This window comes from Balaenoptera ricei, chromosome 4 (genome assembly GCF_028023285.1).
Source record: "Balaenoptera ricei isolate mBalRic1 chromosome 4, mBalRic1.hap2, whole genome shotgun sequence".
In the NCBI taxonomy this organism is placed as follows: Eukaryota; Metazoa; Chordata; class Mammalia; order Artiodactyla; family Balaenopteridae; genus Balaenoptera; species Balaenoptera ricei.
The window spans coordinates 83,929,860-83,943,913 of record NC_082642.1 but is presented as its reverse complement, the minus strand read 5'-3'; the positions used below and the strand labels follow the sequence as shown (position 1 = coordinate 83,943,913).

The window sequence follows — 14,054 nt, the reverse complement described above, 5'->3', positions numbered from 1 at the left end:
GACATGATGAAAGCAAGAAGTAATAGCAGACAATGAAAGAGAAAGAGGACAGAAAATTTATGAAAATCAGATTACACAAATTTAAAGTATACCAGTTTGGGGCCATTTAGTATATAGGTAAATGATCTCACCTTAATCAATTCTAAAGGAATTACAGCCCACTCCAATAAACTGTCCTGAGTCACCAACATTTAGTAATGCTACATATTTTAGAATAATCTCCTTCTGAAATTATTTTTTAAAACAAAAAATTTAAAAAAAGTTACATATTGAAATTTCCCCATTAAAGAATCTCATAGTAGCTCCCATTATCAGAAAAAAAGAGGATTTTTATTTTTTGTCATGCATTTATTCAACAAATAAGGAGTGAGAGTCAACTATGATTAAGGCACTGTTCTCGTGTGTGTGTGTGTGTGTGTGTGTGTGTGTGTGTGTGTGTGTGTACTTTTCCTCCAAGGAAATCATCAAACTTGGGAGAAGTGGGACAATAAAAATTACACCTTTTAAATATCTCATAAAGCAAAAAATAAATAAATAAATAAATAGAAGTCATTGTAAATCAGCACCACATTGGTTTCTTACAAAAAAGCAAGTAAATGCAGCCAACAAAATAGGACTGAGTTCATTGTTGCCAGCTTCTTCCAGGGCAAAATAAACTGTCAACTAGAATGAAGCTTCTTGCCTTTCCCACACAGGCTTTGCCTCATTTCTCTTCCCAGCAGGGAAGGTCCCTGGAGACTCTACAGGTGTTACAACCCCGTACAGTTTGCTTTGGAAGAAAAATGTGGAGAAAAACACACATAAGAAATACTTGTTTTCATCATCACAGCCCCCAATACACACAAGGAGGCAACTGTGGCACTTTCTAATTTTTTCCCCTGGTTTAACTCACATAGGTTGGAAATAGGATTGAATGAGATAATGAAAATAAAGCACTCAGCACAGCTCCTGGCACACAAGAATCACTGGATCAATATCAGTGATTATGATTAGAAGGGGTCCTAAACGTCCGGCAAGCTGTGTAAATTAGCCTCATTAAGTGTTATCTGGGACAAAATTTGAGTCTTGGGCTGTTTTTCCTTTGTCACCCAGAATGCTCTGGGGCCACCACTAGAATATAAAATAATTTTTCAGCAAGCCAGCTTTGGCTGGGGAGAAGGATGGGCAGCGCTGCCTGCAGGGATGTTTGGAGTAGAGAAACAGGGTGGTCCTACAGCACCTTTGCCCCCATGTAGTTCCCCAGGACTGGCCCTTCTACCTACAGGAGTGCCATGCTGAGGGCAAGGTACCAGAATGGATCCTGGAACAAAATTAACATCACTGATTATATGATCGGATTTTTGGCTTTGATTTTTAAAGGAAGTGAATAAAACTAGCACAACTGAAAAACTAAGGAGTATGTAAGTGTAAGCATGTTTGGAGAGGTTGTTTTAGTTCAAAACATAAAAATAAAAATAGCTTAAGTGGACTGAGCACTAATTAAATTGCAGGCACTCTGCTAAGTACTTTATAAACATATTTAATCCTAAAACAGTTCTATATCCTTATGCCAATAACACAAACGAGGAAACAGGTTTAGAGATGTGAAGTAATTTTACCATATCCCAGGGGTAGTAAGTAGCATTACCCTGCCCAGGTTATCTCAGTCTAAAACCCACATGTTTACTAGTATATGCTAATGAAATAATGCAACTTAAAAGATCACGCATTCATTCACTGATTCAATACATTTATTGAACTATTCCTTCACAGGAAGCACCGTGAAGTGGGACTAGTCGAGATAAATAAAATATTCAGGGTCACTTCTTACAATCACAGGGCAGTATGGTATAGTGGTTAAGCTTGCCCAAGTTCAAATACTGACTCTACTGTCAACTAAGTCTGTGAGCTTGGCCTCAGTTTTCTCTTCTGTAAAATGGTGATTATAATAGTACCTGCCTCTCTTAAACTTATTCTGAGATTTTGATAAGCTAATATTTGTAAAGCTTATATTATTACGAGGCATGTACGAGCCTGCATATGCATGTGTCAGTAAAGACTTCATGGAGGAGTTCTACCTCTTGAGAGAAGAGTTAGGTGCCTTTTAGACTTTTAGAGCCAGAAAGAAGAAATTGATCTTATATGGAATTAAATTTGCCTTTCACACACTCACTCCTCAGGACAGCAGATTTCAGAAACTGGTACCTAAAATCTCATAAAGAAAGAGCTCTAGGTCCAGTGTATTGGGGGACTGATTACATAAAACACCTACACAAGAACTGTAAAATTTCCAGCTGAATTGAATTGAGCAACTGCACTTACATATCCATCTATTACTTAGTGCATTTGGAAAAAATAATGATACCGTTTGAGAAAAAGAAAAGGAATCTGATTTTGCCTATTTAGCCTGCTTTTTTCTGTTGTTGTTCTGTTGGGCATTCTAATGGGAAAGAAAGGCCATGAATGACAGATCAATGAGACTGAATTGTCTTCTCATTTGTCCTTAGGAACCTACATGAGGTCAGCAGAGTTTACCTCTTCATCTTAGAAATGAATTCTTCCATTTTCCTTCACTCTCTGTTTGAGGTTCCAAATATGTCAAACCTGGTCATCATTCTATTTTAGTCCTTTCAGTGACTTCCTGCTGCATTTTGCCTAAAATCCAAACTCCTTACCTTGGCTTGTAAGGCCAGTCTGATCTAGCCCCTGCTTATCTTAGAACCTTAGTTCCAGCCCTTCTCTCCCTCTTACCAGGCCCTGCCACCTCAACCATGAACAGATCGACCCTGGCTCCTTCTCAGGCTTTTTTGTCTTAGCTCAAACGTCACCTTCTCAGAGATGTCATCCCTGACTACCCTATTTAAAACTGCCTCTCCTCCACAGCCCTCCAACATCGTTGTTGTTGTCACTGTTTTAATCTCAGCCCCTTATTTCTTACCCTGAACTCACTTGTATGTCTTCTGTTTATTTGTTTGTTGTCCGTTCACATATATATATATTTTTTTTTTTTTCTTTTTTTGTATCCCTCCCAAACTATTCTTAGTAATGCTAACAGCAAGGAATTACCTTAACACCTCTGCCTCCCAAGGCAATTTTGAATAACTTCTAAATGTATGTATATACACACATACATATGCATACACATAAATTTATACTTCAATATTCTAAATATATGATCAATATTCTAAATATATATGCCCACATATATATGTATATGTGTATGTGTATAAGTGTGTATATATATATGTGTGTATATATAACAATTTTTTAATTTCAGTATTATATATCTATATAATTCATTTCCTTATCTATTTCTTTCTACTCGTTGAGGATAAATAATACTAACATCTATACTTTTATTTATTCATCATTTACTCATGATGCTATTTGCATCATTTAGGCAGATACTATTTGCTAAGATACTATTTTAGGCACCCAGGATACAGCAGTGAGGAAAACAAGGGTCCCTGCCCTTGTGGATTTTACACTCTAGTGGGGCTAAACTAAACACTAAACAGTTGACAGGCTACACAAATTAATTAAATAGTATGTGGAAGCTGATAAGGTGACAACCGCTATGGACAAGAGAAAAAGCTGAGCAGGGTAAGTGAGGTCAGGAATGGCAGGAGTGGAGATGGGAATAGATATAGATACAGAGCTCTATCTAACCAGGAGATAGCTAGGGCAGGCTTATCACCATTTTACAGAAAAGGAAACTAAGTCTGGACAGGCTAAGCAAGCAGTATCTAGGGTTCAAACCCAACTCTGACTTCAAAGCCAGCCAACTTTTCACCACCCACTTTATCCATTCAACCCCCAAACCCTGCTACTGTCTCACACTGTAATTGGCAAACCGAAGTCTTATCTTCCAGAAAAGAGCTATTTAGTGTGTATTATCGTTCTCAAGTGTCCATCATTTCTTTAAGTGGAAAAAAAACCCTATATCTGTTTCAATGAGAGTCTAGCTTCTTCCATCGGCACTAAATTAGCTCAAAAGAAGAAAGCAGAAAATATGCGCTCATAATGCTACAGTCCAAATTAAAGCTAAATATTTTATCCCTTTACTTCTTTGTAGAAGATTATGATAATTAATGGTGCTAGAGAGCTTGCTTTATATTTAAAAAAAAAACAACTCTCTTTTTATTTCCCAAACAAAAAATGTCACTGTGCCTAACCCAGGTGTCTGTTTACTCTTCCCACCCCCAAACCTGGATCCAGAGGGAGAAAACAGTTTGCAGGTTGTGGGAATGTAGCAGAATCACATCCTTAAGGACACAGAAAGTGTCTTTATGGATGTGACTCCTAACGCAGCGCTCACTTGTGATTCTCACTGAGGCCAAGGAGGCCGCCAGGTATCTGGATTTTATGATGTTCCACATGCCTGACATGTGAATGCCTCTGTGGAACTAAGAGTATGGATCTACTCTTAGCTTTTCACGGTGTCTCCTAAGTCATCACCTTCCAGGCACAGATTCAGAGAACAACGTGCCTCAGAGAGGACCTTGTCCAAATTCCTCACTCTGCAGGTTAGAAAAAGGACTCTTAGAGAAGGAAAAGCCACTAACCAGTACCAGGGCTGTTGCACTGAATGATTGAGGGGAAAAAAGCATAACCTTGGAGTTAGAAATCTAGGGTGCAAGTCCCAACTCCACTATTCGCTGGCTATGTGGCCTTAGAAAATATTTAGCCTTTCAGACTCGGGATGTAAAATGGTGTTGAGAACAACTACTTTGATTACCTCAGATTATTGTAAGAAAAAAATACTTGGGTGCATGTGCGTATATAATAACAAGCACTTTGAGGGCTTAAAATTCTATAAAAAAACAAAAACTGTTCATTTGAATCTAGGTCTTCTACTTTCTAATCCCATATTGATTTGGGCATGCAATTGAATATCTCTGTAGTTGTTAATCATAACGAAGGTTAAAATCCCCATGTGCCAGGCTCTTAACAAATGTTTTGGCACCTGACTGACACCTACCAAAAGCTGGATGAAATGGGTTTTATTATCCCCGTTTTACAGGTGCTGAGAATAAAGTAGGGATAGATGGAATAACTTGTCTAAGGTCAAATCCAGGGAAGGTGGTCTGATGCTAAAGCCCATGATGTTACACAACCACAATTTTAGGTCACCATAGCATCTAACCATACCTGGCGTAAGGAACTATGCTATCGATGAAAAGAACATTTTCAGAAATGACCGGTTCTCTTTTCTGTTGCCTTTAGCACTGATTGGGAAAAGAGGAAGCCAGTGTAATCATAGGGACTTATGTGTCAGACAGGAAGAAACTACAGGCATCTCCTACATATAAACTAGACATAAAAGGTCACCTGTCCTCATGTCCAGTTATATCAAATAATAGCTGGACTGGTATGAATTCTTCACTGCTTTTAGAAAGTGAGATCGAAGTTCACTGCAGCTGCCCACTTCCCTGGAAACTTCCTACTTTCTCTCAGGTAATTTATTTAGGACACTTGACACTGGCCTTGCTGTCAGTATATGCAAGCATGAACTTCAGTGTCATCCTTCATTGTGTTTGCTGCAAAATGTCCTGTATTATTGGGATAAAAATGTCTTTTTCCATGATTGAGCCAGTGATTGTTCAATCTTATTAGAGTCTGTGACTCCTTATCATTTGTCTGATTTTGTGACCACAAAATTAAAAAAAAATAAAATAAAGTTACCTTATTAGTCTGTAGAGATGGCCTTTGAAATAATCAATGATATGATAAAGTATGAGAAAACTGGAAAGCCAATGCTGGGCGTACCTGACACAGCATGAATCCATCATCTATTTAACTCAACCTTTTGAGTACAGGGCACTGTGCTAGGCATGGGGCAGGATAAACCATGCCCTCAGCTGCTTGGGTGCTAATCAGGGACTTGGACAAGAATACAAAGGGACAAATTACTGGCCCACAGTTAAAAAAGAAATTTAAAAAAATTTTTTAAATTATAATAGAGAGAGAAAGAATAGGTTACAAGCATTTAAAGGGGTCTCCAAAACTGGGAAGAATCAAGAAGGGATTTGAGTAATAGGTTTGGGAGGTGGTAGTAGTAGTAGGTGGTGTGAGGACACAGGGAGGGGACATCTATGGATCTAGTTATATGAGTCCTCAGGTCTTACACTGTGGTGTCTAGTAAACATGGGATAGTAGACCAAAGAGCTTTGTGCTCAGGCACACACATTTTAATTGTCACTAACTGGATAACTGTGGGCAATTCTCTAAGTCTCTCAGAGCCTCAGTTCTTTCCTCTGTAAAAGGTAGACAATAATATGGACCTGAGAGTCATTTTTATGCTTAAATGAAATGACAGAAGTACATGCACCAATGAATGCTGATTTCCCTTGCCCTCCTCTGTCTAACCAGAAAATAGATTTCTTGGCATAATACAATCAGGGTATTTTCTCTTTATTCCCCTTTCAATCTTTAGCCTTGACTTTTACAAAGAGATGTGGCAATAGAATTTCAGAGTTGAAAGGAATCTTAAAAAAAAAAAATAACAATGTATTGTAGCAGAAGAGCCTTAGAGATGAACTAGACCAGCTCTCTCATACTTTAGGCCCAAAGGTAAAGCGACTTCCCAGGCACAGGCAAGATAATACCAGGATCAGAAAGACATGATGGGGATGGGGTGGGTCATGGGTCCTAATTCAGGTCCTCAGTTCTAGTCCAGAGGCTGCACAATTTCAGGTCTTTCCTAGCTCTGAAATGAAATGCAGAGATGAGTCTCAGCATCGGTGCTTGCTTTGTGCTACACGATAAGGTCCTGCTATTTAACCTCTCTGAGCCTCAGTTGCCTCAAAAAATACAGGATTACTGCAAGGACTGAATGAGATGATAGACGTAAAACACTCAGTACAAGCCATGATGGAGTTCACTAAAGGGCGGCTATTAAATTTTGATTTTCACAACTGAACAGACTAATAAACTGCAAGAACTGATGGCAGAAGAAAGAATTCATATTCATTAAACGCCTCCTATGAAAAAGGCACTGAGAAAGAGACTCAAGCTTCTAGGTAGGCATCAGTGTTCCTGTTTCCCAGCTGAGGAGACCGAGGCACGTCTCAACATAGTAACTTGCCTGAGGTACCCTCCAGACGCTAAGATTCCACACTGCCACAGCTGCTAGAGCTAGGCAGAACACGGTCAGGCTAGAAGGAGGTCTCCTAACAACCTCGTCAGTGTAAACCATGCGTTCTCACTTTCAAAAAGGAGAAGAAAAAAAAAAAAAAAAAAGAGAGCAAATCAGTAGCTAACCTGATTTAATCCCCCAAAATATCAGATACCAAATGTTCTGTAACCTTCCTGTTCTTTGGGGTTTTTATGTCTCCCACAGAACAATTTCCAAAATGAGCAAAGAGCACAGTAGGTGGCTCTCTTTAATATTTCACGGGCAAGACAATAGTGACTCAACAGATCCTACATCTGTGTCACCAGCAAAAGCCTGACAAAGTTGAGCAACAGATGAAACTGTGTGTGTATTGGAGATAACCTTTATTTTTTTCTTCTGCTTTTTCCTCTGATTTTCTCCAGCTACATTCTGCTTTTCTAACTGTGCCAGGTTAAGATGCCGCTGACTGCTTACCTTTTGGCAAAAGCAAACATATGCTTCCAAAGGCCAAACACAAGGAGCACAGCGTTTCTCCCCAAACTGCCTTTACAAGTCTGTCTGCTTGCTGCAAAGCAAAGAAACCTAAAGGCCTGTGGGAAGTCTCAACAGATAAATGGCCCCATTGCCTGGGCCGGAAACAGATCTGTTCATTCTCCTACATAAGCCTGCAGCCGTCAGTTTCCACAGGGAGGATTGAAACTCCAGACCAATGATCAGCATCACCAGCCAGCAGTGGTCTTTCCTGCGAATGCCGCCTCTGTACGCTGTTCACTGTATTCCATCCCTTCCGACTTCAGAATTGGCAAAAGAAAGAGAAAAATGGTATGGTCACTCATGGTATTTGTTCCTCCATCTTCTTAACAGCCTGCGTATTAGCACGAGGATGGCAGAAAGAGAAAACCACTCAGAACAGGAAGAAAAACATGACATAATTCTAAGCTTTATGTCTTCATAGTACCCTTACTCCTAGGAATTGAAGGTACATTACTTCAAACACATGTGAGTAGGCAGGCTGCCTTAGAGATCATCACCCTGAAACTTCCTCTCCTGAGAGCTGGCCCCACTAAACTCTACAGATCATAGTTCTCTTAGCAAGGAAATATCCTCTTTGGGACAAAAAGGATACCCTGAAATCACCAAACAAATAAGGTCAACCGAACAACGGAAGTAAATTGTTAAAGATCTCACTGGAGAGACGACAGGGTGTGATGGAAAAGCCCTTACCTAGAAGTCAAAAGCTGTGATCTGTATTCCCAAGGCTGAAACTTATGAACCATGTGACCCCTGGCAACCTCTCATTTCTCTGACTCTTATTCAATTTTCTTCTCAATAAACTGAGATCAACTAAGAAGAAATATCATTTAATGAGCACCTACTCACTAAATGTACTTTACATTATTCTACTTAATTTAATTCTCACGTGCATCCTTGGAGTAAGCATTTTTTTTTTTCACTTTAGAATTGGATAAAACAGAAACTCTAAATGGTGAAATAAATTGCTTAGTATTACCCAGCTACATAGGAATTAGAGCTGAAATCTGAATTTGACGATAAACCCAGCTTTTTTCATACTTTATCATATCATTATATTATCCTTCCACTATTAATATGTCTGCCATGTCCTTCTCTCAAGGCTATTGCAAGTAACAAAGAAGATAATATATATGGAATACACTGTGGAAATTTTAAAGTTTTATATTTATGTATTTGGTAACAAATAATCTCTATAAGGAGAAAGGGTATAACTGAGTATCCTTTCTTTAAAAAACCAGAACTAAAAGGAATTAGCTTTCAATCTCCCATCCCCTTGTTCTGACCTTATTTTGAGCATTCTCCTTTTCCCTACAAGTCCCTAGTCTCTCAGACACACGTTCAGATGTATCCTGGCCAGCTCATCACAATGCACGCACACGGAACAGGCTGACGGAAGCAAGCGATCCCATCCTCTGCAAATGTCTGGTGCGAGAGCTACCTAAGAGGGTACCACCGAACTCTTTCCTTTCCTCAAGGTGTATCACACCCCTGCTCTGCATACAGCAATAACACAGGCATATGTGATGGACTGTGGAGCAGGCAGCCAACTATAAATACTGGATGCTCAGTTTAGGGACTTATGGCATAGCCAGGAGATGATAGTAAAAAACGGTATGAAGTCAATCAGAATAAAAGCAATTGTTATGAGCCAGGTGGCAGGTATGTAAAGGACACTATTTCATTTTAAAATACCAATAATGCCAATAATAAAGGAAGCCTAGTGAGGGCACATGTGGATGTTTGTGTTTATATGAGGTAAGTTTGTGTCCAAAAGGGACTAAATTTAGCAGCATCACTGTTTAATCCAAAAGAAATACACGGGAATCTTGTTGTTTTCCTATATTAGCTGAGGAATATAAAGCTGCATGTCTGACCTGACACAGGGGGAATAAAAGGCTTAGAACAGTCTGTAACATAGACGAAACTTGCAACTTCTCCTCTTGTCTTTCTACCTCTCATCAAATTCAAGACCCTCTTTGCCAGTAAAGGATGCCGCAGATCAAAGTTTCACAGACCTGAGGCTTGGCCTAAAAACGAGCAGGGCATTGGCATCACTGGGAAACATTTTATACACCAAGTCAAGCATCTACGATCAAAGTCACATGTAGAGGGCATTCAGAAAACACTATAAAAGAGCTGTTCAAACTCCAAAGAAGAAAAAACCACAACATCTAGATTAAAAAAAAAAAAGTCACTCTATCTGAAAATTCAGCTTCCTAAAAACCCATTGTCTCCAAGGTTACTATGCAGTAATATTTTTAATTGTTGCCATCAATGTCAAACTGAACAGGTGCCAAGCCAGGCACTGTGCTAAGCATGTTATTTGAATTATCGCATTTTATCCTCCCAAGTGCCCTAAGGGCTCCTTGTGACCGTGAAAATCTCCATTTTATGGCTGGAAAAAAAACAAAAAACAAAACAAAACTGAGTATCAGAAAGATTGGATAACTTGCCCAAGTTCACACGGCTAATAGGTGGCAGAGCTGGAGTGAAGGCCAGGTAAATCCTCCTCCTCAGCTGGTAGCTAACCTAGCGGCGTTTCACAATTTCACCACCAGCGGGTGGAGGCAAGACAGACTGGGAACTGGCTCTTAAAGGAAACGAAAAAAAAAAAAAAAAAGAAAAAAGAAAAAAAAAAAGGAAACGGCAGAAGTTTGCTTTTGTGTTTGTGATTTTTCTCTTTAACTCAGCTTCCTTGTTCCCTCCCAGGACTTAGAAGTGAGAGAGGCTATGGCTCCGTGAGGTCAGCTATTCCTGCAAGAGAAGCATCCTATTTCCCACAGGACGACCGGCCCCGCTTCCCCTGGGGCTGGAGAGAACACTGTGCCAGACGAGGTGACGGGCGCCCGGACGCCCCTCACCTCTCCACGGACTCTACCAGGAGTCTGACGGACACCCTCGGCGGGGCATCTTTCTGAGAAAACAGGTCAGGGGAAGAGAAAGAGAGGCTGCAAGCAGCCTTTACCCAGGCTGTCACAGGTCCAAGCTGGAGACGACGTGACACCCAGTGGCAACGCTGGGACACACTGCCCCCTTCTATCCTCACCGTTCACAGCAGCACTCCAGAGAAACCAAGGCCGGCGGTGTGCCGGGGTATTATCCCTTCAAGAGCTGGGAGAGCGCTGCAGTGACGCGCAGCCCTCACACAACTGCGTTACTTAAATGCCTACAAAGCAAAGACGGGACTCTGGACAGTGGGTTCGAGTCCTGCCCACGGCACTAACTTAGCTGTGTGATCTATCCCAGCCGCTGCCTCGCTCTGTGCCTCAGTTTGCCCTTCTGTAAAATAGGGTTGAAGGAGACGATGTGTAAGAATCCTTCCACCTTGAGATTCTGTAGATCGGTGATCCCCCGAGCCCTCATCGCCGCGCGAGACTCACCTTTCTTGGGAGGCAGAGCGGGCGCAGCGAAGGCGGCGGGGATGGGTGCAGGATCGCCCAGCACCGCGTCTTTCGGTGCGCTTGGCCAAAGCAGAGTCCCGGGGACCCGGATCCGGCCAGTCTTCCCGCAACGAGCCTCTTACTTTCCGCCGGCACTTTCTTTTTTCCCCCTTTGGGGCTCCTCCCCTGCCGCTGCGCGATTGGCCGGCGCTGCGCGGCTCCCGCTCCACCCGCCGCCTCGCCAGCCACCAGCGCTCAGGGTTTCCCAGAGCGGAGGCCGCGGGGCGGCACCGAGGGCGGCCCCGCCCGCGGCGAGGAGGAGCGGCGCCGGGCCCGCGGCCGGCAAGAGGCTGCGCTAGGCCTTTCGGCGCCCGGCCACCGCCTGTGCAGGCTGGAGCGCGCAGAAAGGGACAGCGTGGGTCCTGCAGCTTGGCACGATGCCAGGCGCTCTGGGGAGATGCGCCCCCGGCTATACACATAGACGCACACTTGCGCTCATTGCAAGATCCTGGTCTCACAGTCGAGATCGCCTTTTCTTTCCGGCTCTGTGTATTTAGCTCTCGTGCTGCGCCAAGGCCATAAATCAATTCAGGCCGCAGGATTTGAGCCCCCATCGTGTGCCAAGCCCAGAGTGCGACGGGAAGAAACAGACTCAATCTCGGTGGTCTGGCGCTCCGCTCCGCTACAAAAGTGACAGTCATGGGAACAAACTACTGCTCAGGACAGCAAAACGGAACCTGTATTTTCCACTGGTGTGTACCCAATGTGCCTAGGAAGGTGCCTGGCACAAAGTAGGCACTCAGTACATGTGCACTGAATGAGTGAATGAATGAAATAATCATTATAGAAGCAAACAATCTCAAAAGAATTACTCCCTTTCATTCCCTCCCGTTTCTCCAGATTTCTGAGAGAGCCCTCAGCCACCCTCTCCCACTCTAGATGGTAGTCTGTATAGTCATCCTGAGAAGCTTTACAATGACTGTCAACTCCTTTGCTCGAGAACTTTCTCTTGTTCTCTATCGCCAGTGCATCACGATTTCTTCCTGACTGGCAAGGCCCTTCATCACTTTTCCCCATTTCTGGGACTCCCTAACGAAAGCTATCTACCAAGCTGACTTGTCTCTTCACACATGCTTTACTCCGCCACCTGCATGACTTTTCTTCTGCTCTTAGAGTTAACTGATTGAATCGTATTTATTTATTTACCCAAGAAATTGAGATCCAAAGACAGCAATTAAAGAGAAGGGGGAAAAAGACAGGAAAGAAGAAAAGGTCCTCATGAACTAGTAGGTGGAACTAGGAGGTGCCAGTCTCTAGGTACCAGCTAAAGATGGACAACAGGGCAAAACTCACACACTGCCCCTGCCCTCAAAGGGTTTAACTCCCCAAGGGAAAATCATAGTATAATTGAAGCTGTAGCAATGTTCATGTTGTTTCATTTATTGATATCGCTTATGGAAATTAATCCTGAGAAATTATTTGTCTCTGGATATCTGACACACAATACATGCTCACATTGTTATTAAGCCAAAAAGGAAACAATATAAAATTTTAGAAGTTTATTGTATGAAGCAGAAGTAAAACTGCTCTTTAATGTATTATTCACCCAGTAAATATATTTCAGGGCATCCAATTTTTTTTCTTATATAATACACTCATTGAACACTTTTATAACATGTGCTTACAAAGTAGCAGGCACTTTGCATGTATCAGCTAATTCTCACAATAATTTATAAGGTACTATTATTATCTCCAATTTATAGATGAGGTATAGAGAAGTTGTATCTTGTCCAAGGCCACAAGCCTACAAGAAGAGAATGCAAAATGAGAACTGAGGCAGTCTCCTTGCTCTTAACTACCCCACTAGACAGTCTCATGTACTTTCTAGAAGTCCTTACTCTGTGCCAGGCACACGTTGGTGATTCAGAATTGAACAGGATATAGTCTTTCACTTTGAGGAGCTACTCTTAGTTTAATGAGGATGACGTCATATAGACAAGTCATCACAGTATTAAATATTGTAATTTTAAGACAACATAAGTGGCTGGGAATGAAAATGTTAGATAACCAATGCTGTATATTCACACAATAAAGTATTTGCTGTCATAATTAACAGATTATGAAACTGTGTCTACAAAGGAAAAGGTTTACAATATAGTTAGTCAGGTTGTATAAAAGGTATGAAAACATGGACAGTAATTGAAAGAAATGTGGAAAATGTTAATGTGTCAGAATTATGGGAGTATTTTTCTTTTTTAAATTTGCTTAATGGCAAAATTTTATTGTAACAATTAAAAAATGTTTGAAAACTCACATACTAGGCATTCAATGAACAATTGTGGCCTAAGTGAATGAATGAATGAGGCTGCAAACTCATTGGTGTCAGTGCCTAACAGTGTTGGGTGCGTAAGAAATGCTCAGAAAAATATTTTGAAATTGACTGAATATTTGGAAGAGCATCATTACTCTCTTCTTCCCTCTGTTACTAACCTCTACTTCTTTTTTCAGGTTATCTTTAATCATTTTGCGGTAGTTGTAAGGGGGCCTCAGAATTTTGCTTTTCCCTTGAACCCAGTCCAGTCAGACTTTTGTCCCTAATACTCCATAGTTAAGGTATCTAATGACTTTCACTTTGCCAAATTCAGTGGTCAATTTGTGGTCTTCATCTTACTTGACCTTTTTAGCAGCATCAGACACAGTTGTTCAGTTTCTCCTTCAAACTCCTTTTTATTTGACTCCTTGTTTTCCATCAATTTCTTCTGCTGCTCCTTTCCAGACTCTTTCATTGGATCCGTTACCTCTTGGTGACCTCTGAGAGTTAGAATGTCCCAGAGCTCAATCCTTGGTGTACTTAGTCCCTCCCTAGGGGACCTCATCTCAAACATCTATGTGATAAAAACTTGCAAACTTAAATCTACAGTAGGAACCACCACTATTGCCTCCTTACTATCTCTTGTTAGATGTTTCATACACATTTCAAATTTCACTTGTTCAAAACAAACTCTTTATGTTTACATAAAGCACCCCAACCTCCCAGTTGCTTT

At 41.3% G+C, this 14,054-nt stretch overlaps 1 protein-coding gene across 3 annotated transcripts in view; it reads right to left on the bottom strand.

Moving 5' to 3' along the window:
• IL1RAP (interleukin 1 receptor accessory protein) overlaps positions 1–11,149 on the bottom strand; it is a 130,295-nt gene extending 119,146 nt beyond the window's left edge. For all 3 annotated transcript variants that reach the window (XM_059922079.1, XM_059922080.1, XM_059922081.1), the window contains exon 1: positions 11,011–11,149. The gene's annotated coding sequence lies outside the window, so the exon portion shown is untranslated. The remainder of the gene's footprint in view (positions 1–11,010) is intronic.
• Between the last annotated feature and the right edge of the window lie 2,905 nt (positions 11,150–14,054).